The sequence below is a fragment of the Manis pentadactyla genome, chromosome 12, assembly GCF_030020395.1.
Source record: "Manis pentadactyla isolate mManPen7 chromosome 12, mManPen7.hap1, whole genome shotgun sequence".
NCBI lineage: Eukaryota > Metazoa > Chordata > Mammalia > Pholidota > Manidae > Manis > Manis pentadactyla.
Genome location: NC_080030.1, coordinates 32941402 through 32949564, shown reverse-complemented (window position 1 = coordinate 32949564; position 8163 = coordinate 32941402). Strand labels below are relative to the sequence as shown.

The 8163-nt window shown below is 50.5% G+C and overlaps 1 long non-coding RNA gene across 1 annotated transcript; it reads left to right on the top strand.

Annotated features, from left to right (window-relative positions):
- The first annotated feature begins 4056 nt into the window (after positions 1-4056).
- LOC118913069 (uncharacterized) lies at positions 4057-7581 on the top strand. The gene is made up of 3 exons (XR_008992918.1): positions 4057-4972; positions 5599-5690; positions 7298-7581. It is a non-coding gene; the product is annotated as an uncharacterized LOC118913069 (long non-coding RNA).
- Positions 7582-8163: the final 582 nt, after the last annotated feature.

Below are 8163 nucleotides of genomic sequence, written 5' to 3'. Positions count from 1 at the left end.
TTAGATTTTTCTCTTTCATTTCTACGAGGTTATCACTTTTCGAGACAAGAGGGTCTTGGACAGAAAATGAAAGCGTTCAGTCAGAGACTTTGGGCGTGTATGTTAACAACGTATTGAAATATGTTCTAAAATACTTTCTCTAAGTATATCACTGCCGACAGCCTTCTAAGGGATGGAGATGTTCCAGGGTCAGGAAGGGACCCTCTTGTACACAGAGCTATGCTTTCTCAACACCCACATGAGCGAGTTCAGATCGGTGCTGAAATCATGGAAATCTGTCCTCTACTCATGAGATAGAAAACCCACCACAGGGCACATTATTGTAGAAACGGAAAGGGTCTGATCTCTTTCCACGGTAGAATGTCCAGTACCCAAAACAGATCCTTACGCTGAGGTGACTGAGACTGGGGACAGGTTGTGTCATTGGCTACAGCAGGTTTTCCTTTACCCCAGAATGCTGGCAAGAGGCTGAGAAAGCAGGAAGAAAGGGGAGGAGGCAGGACAGGGGGACAAGGTGATGAATCCCTTTAGTTTTCCAGAGCTGACATCTGTTTTATTTTTACTGGGGCCTTACTCTCTGTGGTTTGAAGGCTCTTCCGAAAGCTGAACTTCCCTTTCTTCATGCAATGAGGGATGGAGAACTTGCAGGGCTGGAAGGATCCTCCAGGGTCTTTTTACTGTGTACTTTCTTGCTGTCCAACACACCTCGTGGGGTTGTGGGTCCTGCGTCCTAGGTCTTAGATGGCGTGTTGGCATGCTGGCGAGCAAGTCGGGCCTCATTCTCTACTGAGACTGGGAGTTATGAAACCAGATTTCTCATTCTCGTTCATTAGAACTTGCTGGATTCCACCCTCCCCCCATATACATAAAATGGAAACATTGGCCTTTCAGTATAAGGATAGACAAGTAATCATAAAAGAAGCCACACTATTTAAATACAATGTTTTCTGACTATTGAGATTCATCTTATATGCCATGCCAATTTAGAAATATTCTATATGATTGTAATATGACATTTTATATCCATAATCACATTGTGAGAGGAAAGAGCCTTCTATAGCTAATTTGTCTCAAAATCAGCTTACTTATTGATGGATAACTAAACTCAACTCTCTTTTTCGCACTTTCCCAATACTTGACATGTATCATTTTTAGGCATGATGGGCTCTCGTCCTGGGAGTAGCACAGGAAGGCGTGTGTGGAAGTACCCGGAGCCCCGGCACCAGAGCCCCTGGGTGTGTGACCTGCTGTTGCCGCCCCACCATCTCACTGACACTGGGCAGAGGGGCACTCAAGCCGGCCGTGTGCGTGTGACTTCCCTTCAGCTCAGTGATAAATGTCCATCGGCCCAGGAGCACAGGTGTGCAGTCCTGTGAGCTGTTCCTGTGCAATGTCTCCAGGGCCCACCTGTCCTTCAGTAGGTGGGCAGGTGAGGGGCACCCGCGGGGAGGACATGACTCCACCCAATGAGGGACCCCATGCTGGAGACACCAGGAGAGAGGCCGGCTGATGAAAGGGGATCACCCCAGGACTTGGGGCCCCCTGGAAGCCAGCAGGTATGGAAGTCCTCTCCTTTGGCATTTTTAACTGATCATGAACTTTCAAAGGAACTGTTTGGTTGTTAATAACACCCCAGTTTGCTGTGCCTGGCATTGCAAACTCCCTTCATGACGAGCTTACTCACCCTCTTTCTGTAGGAGAGGAGACCAGGGTGTAGCCCCCAGCAGCAGATGGGAGACGTGCATTTTCTCTCTCTTCAGGAAGATTGATTCCATTTTGGCTCTGACTGCAGCCAGGCAGGATGAAAGGCATAAGGAATACAGAATCGGCTTGGCAAAATGATCCCCCAAATCTCCATCCCCCACCAACCATGGGCTCTTCCTCAGCAGACCTCGGAGTCCAGGGTCACCCAGTCCTGCGGCACTAGCAGAGCTGAGTGGGAATTCTCTCCACTGTGTGTGGAATGTCAAGGGCTGCCTGTGATCTCTCATCCTGAATCTCCCTTCTGGACTCCAGGTGTTTATAATTCTTCAACACACGGCACAAACACATCCTGGAGGTTGGGGAAATCTGACACTTGCAACAGGTTGTTGACATTTAGCAGCATTTTGGAGGCTGGTCTAAACCACTGGCTCTTAGGCATCATTTTCTACAAATAAATAAAGATGACTCTGAGACAAATTAGCTATGGGGGCCCTCTCCTTTCAAGATTTGATTATGAATAGATGATGTCTTATAGAAAGCCTTACTGAATGTTTCTAAACTGATAGGGCAAATAACGTGAGTGTCAAAATAGTGCTCATAGTAAACCTGGTATTTAAATTACCCAGCTACTTTTCCCCCATGGAATTTAAATCATTTTCCAACCATTTTTGTAACAAAAGTCCAACATTTGCATTTCATATGTATGGGAAGAAAATCAGCAAGTCTGAGTTTGGAGAAGGGACTAAGCCTGGTGTGCATCTGGACCACCTGGAAAGCAACACACGCACACGCACACACACACACACAGAGTCCTGGCCTGCACTCAGACCCATAGCATCGGATTCTCAGCCCCAGAATCTGCATGACTGACAAGTACCTCAAGGAATGTGCAGCTGCCCATGGGAGGGATGACTGGAGGTGGAAGCACCTGGAATCATAAGCACCGCCAGAGAAGTCCGGTCCTGGCGGGAGCCATAGGTGCTTCCATGTTTTACTTACTTCCACATTCCCCGGTCTGATATTCTTGGACTTCCTGTTCTGTTTCCTGCTTCCAGAAAAACCTAGCATTCAGCTTTTTTTAAATTAAAACTTCAGTCAGCTCAGAAAAACAATACTTTTTTCTCCTCTGCACAGTTTACTCCCTGGAGGAGAAATGCCCCAAGTGTCTCTAACCAATCCCAGCAGCAAGCTGGGGGACCATGTATGCTGCTCCTTGCTACCTGCCAATGCTTACTAACTTCACGAGGCATGTGCATGCCTGTGTCTCAGAAAGCATCCTAGAGTTTAGAGGCCCTTCTGACACCCAGCCCCCGTGTCCCTGTGCTGTGTGATACAGGAGGGTGCTGTCGGGGGATCTGGGAGGAGGTCCGAAGCAGGAAAAAGCCCGATGGGCAAGAAATGAGACAGAACTAGTTGTTACCTGAAAGGGCAGCACGTGGTGGAAACAGCAGCCCTTTCCAGTCTCGCTCAAGTCTTAATCGACTGGGTGTATAAGGACTAAGCTGCGTCTGACCCTCTCTCCTTGGCGTTATGTGAGTCTTGGCTCAAATGCCTCTTGTGTTTTTAAAAACTACCAACCTGCTATGCACAAAACGTGCACTTGGGTGGCATTCCATACGGTGCTGATGCTGAGGGTAAAAACAATGGTAATAACAATCTGGCCAGGAAAAGGTCCTGGGCCTGCTGACCCATTGTCAGAGCCTCTGCCCCCATCTCCCAGAACCGCCCCTCTGAGCAGGAGTCTCCACCCGCGCTAGAACGCTCTGTCCTCGTCTCCAGTCTCGCAGGGACACCGCAGTTTGAAGCCAGCTCAGGAAGGCAGATGTTTTCTCATCTCCACCCACTGCACGGCTGCAGTTTGCCAAGAGAGTGGGATGGGGATACAGCCCACATGTGCGGCGGGCTCCCCTCTTATCAGCCCCCCTGCTAGGCCCAAGGGGAGCATGAAGGGCAACAAGGACCCGCGGGGGAGGCTGGGTGTCCAGCTGGGGGCTGTCATGGGGGCCAGGGCAGGGCGGGGACCAGACGCAGCGCGCCTTGGCCGGGCGAACGACATTTGCTAAATTTAGAGCCATTTACACTTGCCAGTTCTGAGTTTTGTAGTATCTGTGGAGCAAACACAACTCATTTTCTTGGCAGGAAAGTGAAGCTTAGAAGTAAAAAAAAAAAAAAAAGATAGGTCAGAACTGGCCTGAGACGCAGTTGATGAGGGTGAATGGCAAAGGTGTCGCTTGCCGCCCTCTAAGGCCCCGCGTGAGTCTGGAGTTGGAGGGGCCGCGGTGGGGGTGCCGGGAGCACCCCGGAAGCACAACCGCGGGCGGCCCCCTCCTAGGCGCTCTGGCCCACCTGCAGCTGAGGCCGACGCTGGGGTTGCATTTCCTCCCCCAGCTGCACACAAACACAGACCCGGGCAAGTGTTTCACGCCGGAGCCCCTGCCCCCGTGCCCACCCCGCCCTGTGTGCCTGGCAACAGAGAAGGGAAAGCACTTCCCGTGCTAAGACCTCCCTGGGGAACGCGAGGCCTGGGCCGAGGGAAAAATGAGGCTGGCAGGGGGCCAGCAGCCAGTTCTTCAGCCGCCCCTACAGGGTCAGGACCAGGGTTCCAGCCGGCTCTGTTCAGGGTGCTCGGGTTCAGTTTGGCAGGTCTTTGAGCACCTCCTATGTGCAGAAACCCAAATGTTGTGGAGAAAGCAGAGAAGACCCAGGCTCCATGTACAGGGACCTCCTCGCGGGTACAGGGAACCTGCCGACACCGCGGTGACCTGAAGGGATGGTGGGGAGAGGGTCCCACCGGGGGGCCACCTGGGGGCATGTAGGAGACAAAGCTGCTTCCTGACTTTCTTCCGGGGGAATAGAAGGCATGCGGGCTTTGGTGGGTATTCTCAGCCTCCTGAGCTTCCCACGACCTCTTTCTTTCAGGGCCTGTTGCTCTTTGGTCTCAGACGTCGGATTTTGGGGAACATGCTAGCATTCTCTGAGCCTCCCGGCCATGGTGCTCTTTGCGGGTGCAGGAGGCCTGTCTGGTTCAGGAGAACTTGAGCAGCGGAAGCCTATGAGGAAGGAGACCTTACTTCCATGTTCCCCCATGTGGCTGCTTCAGGGAGCTGTCACATGGGGGGCTGTGGGCATGAGAGATGCAGAGCCCCAAGCCCTGGGCTGGCCTCAGGCGGCAGCGCTGGGGTGTAGGCCGTTCCCCAGGTCTGCTCAGGGTGGAGCGCCCACCTCGCCGGGTCCTCCAAGGTCCACAGCCCTTCTTCAACCTCCCCAGGTGATTCTCTGAGAACATCCCTCCCGGGCGACCCACACGACTCTTGGCCCAAGTGCCCTTCGTCACCTTGTTTTATACCTAAGTCGGGAGAGAACGGGAGCCCCATCCCTGGGTCCCTGTGGCCTCCTCCGAGCCATGAGGGGTGGCACTGATGTGGGCAGACCCATTTTCAGTAGCCCCACAACTCCCCAACCCCATAGCCCCTCTTGCCCTCCCCTCCCCCCTCTCCCCTTCCCATCTATTCGGTGAGATTCCCCTCCTCCTCCCCCACTCACTGCCCCTCTGTGCCTGTCCCCCATGCCCCCCTTTCTCCTCATCCTCTTCCTTGCAGGCTGCATAGCTGCCTGAGCTGAGGTGGATCTAGGGACCAGAAGGCTCTGGTTCTTGGGAATAAGCACAGAGCTGGAGGGAGAAGCAGGTGCCCCAGGGTGGAGACGGGGTGGAGTCAACATCCCGAGTGTGGGGAGCAGGTCAGGGCCTCTCATGCCTGGGCTGAGGGAGGGTGAGCATGCACAGGGCCCCAGGGATTATGGGGACCCAGAAGACTCAGGAGCGGGCACCCAACTGTGGGGGTGGCACCCAGTGGAGCCAGCGCCCTCATCACCCATCCCATCACTTGCTTACAGACCTACTTGCGTTTAGTGTCTGTCAAAGTCTTCAGCATCTGAGTATCTCCAGGAGGACTCCCTGAAGCCAGTGGCGTCAGCGTTTGCTCAAGGTCAGCATGGCATTGCTGCCACTTACAGGTTTTGGCTTGCAAACTGCTGGGTGCATCCTTCCCTGGTTAGTGAGCTTACTGTTTGGATAAGCCCAGGATGCCTGTGAGCTCCTGGGTATCCTGGACTGAGGAAAGGTGATTTCTAATGATGCTGCAAAATGAAAACAGAGCTTAAAAGCCAGTGCACAACAGTCATTAATTTCAAATATGTTTACATACTAAGAGGACTTGTGATTTACAGCAAAAGAACTGATGCTATGGTATTTACTTGGGAGACATTTGGTAGCCCTTCTTCTGGTGGTTGCCAGCAGTCCTTGGTGACCCCTGGCTGGCAGACACAGACCCCGGTCTCCATCTCTGTCCTCACATGCCTTCTCCTGGGGTTTTCATATCACATGTCTCTGTGTCTCTTCCTCTCTGTTTGTGGACCCCAGTCTTACAGGATCAGGACCCATAAACCTCCATCACTTGATCAAATCTGCAAAGGCCCCATTACTAAATAAGGTCACATTTACAGGTGCTGGGGGTTAGGGCTTCACCATATCTTTTGGAGACACAATAAAACCCACAACAGACCTAACCCTGTTCTTACATGTCCCAGGGAGTGTTTCAATGAACCCACTACTTTTCTTAGTTTGGGCTTGACTGCATGCCCCAAGTCATATGTGCCCTTGTTCTCCGTGGCCCCACCACTGTTCAGCTTGGTGCACATCAGAATGACTCTGCCAGATCGTGGGTTTGCTTGGGTGCATCAAGTGACCAAAAGCCGGGCCACACATGATGGCCTCTTCATTATGGATGGGTGCCATGGTTGGGAACCAGGGCTGGTGAGGGGGAAGTGAAATGAAATGGTATATCATATTTTCTGCAGGTCAGGAAAGAGCCCTGCACTGGGTAGGAGCTCTGTTTCTGCCTAGCTGGCTGCTTATTAGATGTGCAGCCTCGGAAAAGTGACTGCCTCACTCTGAGTTCTGTTGTGTCTTCTGTGGGATGATAGCACTGGAATGCTCCAGCCAGTTACAGCTCCATTATCGACAAAGCTGTACATTTGGGAGAAAACAAGTCAAATTCTCAAACAAAGAGATTTTTGTGTCTAAGGTTTTTTGTTCAAGAGTCTTTTTTTTAACCTATATGTAGGAACAGAGTCAGATAATCAAATTGGAATGATTTTCCACTTTGCACAGTATATCTTCCCAAGAAGTCAACATGATTCGATTTCTGATCAGGGTTTCCAAGTCATAAATTACTCATTAAGGAACTTGGTTGAGGTCTAGATGTCCATCAAGATGCCAAAAGAATATCGGTTTCCTTGCTATTCATTATAAAACCAGCTGAGTGAAGTCTATGGTGGGGCTTGGTGGAGGGGGGGGCAGGTGTCAGTGACCAGATAGCCCCATGGATGCTGTGGGTGGGGCTCCACGTGGTGACAATAGTGGTGGCGGCTGCTGGCAGCCCCTGCAGGAGCCCTGACAGGGGGGCCTCAGCGAGTGTGCAGACCAGTCATGCCTGCCTGCCTAGGTAGTGTGATGGGTGGGGGCTGTGCCCATGCCAGTGGCACCCTGGGCAGGAGAATTGCTAATGTCGCACCATCTCTCTTTTCCTTGAAGCAAGGCCTGCATTACCAGAACCCACTGCCAGGCATGTGCTCTAGCGTCTCCTGATTCCCACCTGACCCAACTGGCTGCTAACATTGCCTGCTGAGACTGAGAAGACATGAAAACCCCGGGCATCTCCCATGAGGCTGCAGACGGAGCGTGAGGATGTAGACATTGTTCAACTCGCAGGCTGGCTGTCAGATTGGGGTTTCTTCTGCTTTGCATGTCTGTGAGGACTTCTTTCACAGAGAATGTTTTAGGAGTGTTTTCACAAAAACTAAGCTTACTGTACATAGTTTCAAAGGCATAGCTTGAACCAGTGTTTCCCAAAATTAAATATTATATAAACCTTTTTTGATTTGATTATGTTTTTTATTTCATTACATTAATATGTACAAATATAAAATTAAAGAAAATCTTACACTTCTAGTTCTTACACAACTATGCAACTAAGACAAGTTTATATGTTCAATACACAAAATTATAAAAACAAAATTCAGATTAGTGTTAATTTATTGTGATGACTGATGTTTTGCTGGGAAAAACCCCCAATGAATTTAATTTAAGTGTCAATCCATTATTCTGAGAAGTGAATTAATTTATTAGTGCACCCCAAATATAGTACCAAACAATTTTTAAAAAGCCCTGACCAAAAGTTCTTTCTTGTGTATTTACTGTTATACTCAGTACTGATGAATTGTTGGCAGATGTATGAAGATTGAGTCCAAATAATACATCTGCTGCAGATATGAAGATGGTTACTCTGCTCTAACAAGCATGTGCCACTGCTGTGTTCCATATGATGATTCCATTCTCCCTCACTGTCCTCTGCTCAAACTAGTGCAGAACCTTTGCAGCATGATGTGGGAATGCAATGC